We start from the raw sequence: 3,044 nt of genomic DNA, 5'->3' as shown, positions 1-3,044 counted from the left end.
AAAAAACCAAACAGTTAAATTATTGTATAAGAAATAAAGCACTTATTTTTTCTCAGCAGGCATTTTGACTTGCCAGCATAAGTTTTTATAACATTAGTTTATAATTTACAGTATGATGTTTTTATTAGATCTGTAGAGTATAAAAAAAAAAACACCAAATAACATCAGCCTTGTCTTTGAACCAAGCAAGTTTGGCAGCGGGATGTTACAAGAAGGTGTGTTTGTGGAGGTGTGTCAGGATGAACTAAACATGAACGCTGGCAATGATTTTAGGTTCAGTTTTTATCCCAAATCTATTTAGAGATTCTTAACATTTGGTCATATCTACTTTGTGTTAAGCTGCAGTGTCAGCCACCCCTAGGAAAGCATCTTTACTCACACTCATGTCCACACAAACCTGCACACACACACACACACCCTCAGGTTGCATTAAGTGCAGCCCTCTCAGTCCCCTCTCACTTAGCACAGCCTTCTTTAACAGCTGCTGACTGAGACAGATACACACAATAAGACATGCATACACACAATTCAATTGTGCATTCCGGTTGACTTGCACTGCACCTGATCATTTCTTCTACATTCACTGCATTGCAAACTGACCCAAACCAAATGGTCTGCTGATGAATAAGCTGCTACATGTTTGCAAAGAACTGATGCTACTGCATTGTGAGACAGTGTTTGCTGTCACAGTGTGTTAAAAATGAAAAGGAAACACAAATTCATCCATTATAAAGTTGAGCCTCCTCTTCTGTGATTAAACCTCTGTGGCCTCATTTGTTGTTCTGTTCTGAAATATGTTTTTATCCATTACTTTTCCTGGCATTTACTTTAGATTTTTGTTTTATGGATCATATATTATATTACATGAAGGCTACGTGATGTGGCCTAACTGATTTGTCCATTCAGCATTTTGAGTTGCCTAATTTTGCCATCTGTTTGCAAATATTAATAATTTCCTTATTTTGCCTCTGGTTACAATTGAACATCCTCATTTCACAAACCTGGAACATCTTGAACCTCCCCTTTGATATTTGCAACATACTAAAATAATTTCTCATTGATTGACATGTTCGCATATACAACTGATGAACCATTTGTTTTCTCATCCTGTAAGTGCTTTTGCAATTAAGTCCTAGTTTTTTTCTGAATGTTAATCCAGTTCAGAAGATCACAGCAAAAAGAAAGCCTTACAGAAATGTGTGACTACAGGAGACTGGATCTTGAGCCATGATGTTCACTGAGAAAAAAAAAAAAACTTTAAAGTATTTGTACTACAGCTTCTATATGTTATTTCTGATTGTTGCCTGTACTTTGTACAGTACCTTATCCAGAAATGTGCAAGTATTGTTATAGAACTAAAACATGTCATTATCTTAAGGTGAAGCTATATCAGATCTAAATATGCAAAACTGTTCAGATTTAAGTCTTCTTATAGAAACTGGTGCTCCAATAATATTATTTGGCAGTTATGTTGCTCTTGCTGTATATCCTGCAGTCAGTATAATACAATAAGTTTGATTATTCTTTTCTTGACATGTCATTCATTATGTGTTTACTGTATTTTCCCTGTGTATTTCCCACCAACTGGAACCACACAATATAGCTGCAGTGCTTGAAAATTCTATACCTTTAAAACCAGGCTCAACCTGCCTGTCTTTTCTACAGCAGTGCCAAAGGCTGTCAAAGTAGTTAATTGAGTAATAGACTAAGTAACCTCCTCCATCAATCATTATGTTTACCCATTATTTGGAGCCAAATAATATGTAAACTTCATTTAACTCATATATTAAGCTTCGATATGAAGGCTCTCCCATTCTTTGACACGTGTGTATTATCGACAGTGTATTCTAATGATGACAGAACTCGAGAATACTGAGATTAGGAGAGGACAGGAGGTTAAACACACATTGAAGTCTGGGTTAATCATTACAGGTTCAAAGACATGCATCATTCTTTGATGGGAAATGCCATTACCACTCATCTGGAGCAAAAGGACATTATGAGGACATCTGCTTGGAGAGGTGGGTTAAAAAGCTGTTGCTCTGTTTAGGATAGAGAGATAGAGAGAATAAAGGTAATTATGATTATAAAATAAATAAATAAATAAGGGGAGGCGAGCGTGATGCGGTGGTAGAGCAGTCATCTCCCAACCAGAAGGTTGAAGGTTCGAATCTCGGTGCCAGCAGTCCACGTGTCAAAGTGTCCTTGGGCAAGACACTGAACCCCCGTTGCCCCTGATGGTTAGAGCCATCGGTTGAGTTGGCGCTGCAGATTGGCCAAATAAAGGTTATTATGATTATGATGCAGAGCTTCTGCTCTTACCTGTCCACCAAATCCCATCCAGTGCACCAAATGAATTACCTGTCTGACAAGTGTGTGTAACGTTTGGAAGAGAATTACTTGTACTTTAATATGCATGTGAAATACTAAGGCAAATTAACTTTAAATATTGTAATCTGCTTTGCTGTGCAAAACACACATACAGTATTGTGTCACTGAGTACAGGTCTCATAAGCCTGTTACAAACAAATATGCCACAGTGGACAGCAGGTCATAGGCAGAGAAGTATTACATACAGTAAAGTACATTTAGTCAGTTTGGTCCAACAGACTTGTAAGATTTAGTGAGACACCAGATATTTAGGTGTGTGGCGTTTCCGTGAGGGTCTGTTTGTCTGGTGTAAGGAAGCTGGTCGGTGGTCTGATGACATAACTGGAGTAGTCAGCACATCCGGCTCGAAGGATCATTGTAAGATTTAGTGAGGTGGTGGTTGCAATAACAGGCTTGACCGCTACAGTACTCCAGTTAGAGAGTCTCGAATCATCAGATTAACCATGACTGTTTATTTCTTGAGAGCATACATATCAGTCACGTGTCAAGAACTTCTTCTCAAGAAAGGGAACTCCTCACATGCAAGCTACGTATGTCTCCATACTACGGAGTCAACCATTACTCAGAACATACAATGTCAATCACCGCGAAGCCACACCCCTTAAAGAAGCAAGACCTAAGAAACATAGGGTAAGGATATAATTCACAACACA

This window comes from Monopterus albus, unplaced genomic scaffold, assembly GCF_001952655.1.
Source record: "Monopterus albus unplaced genomic scaffold, M_albus_1.0 scaffold188.1, whole genome shotgun sequence".
In the NCBI taxonomy this organism is placed as follows: Eukaryota; Metazoa; Chordata; class Actinopteri; order Synbranchiformes; family Synbranchidae; genus Monopterus; species Monopterus albus.
This window is presented reverse-complemented; position numbering follows the sequence as displayed.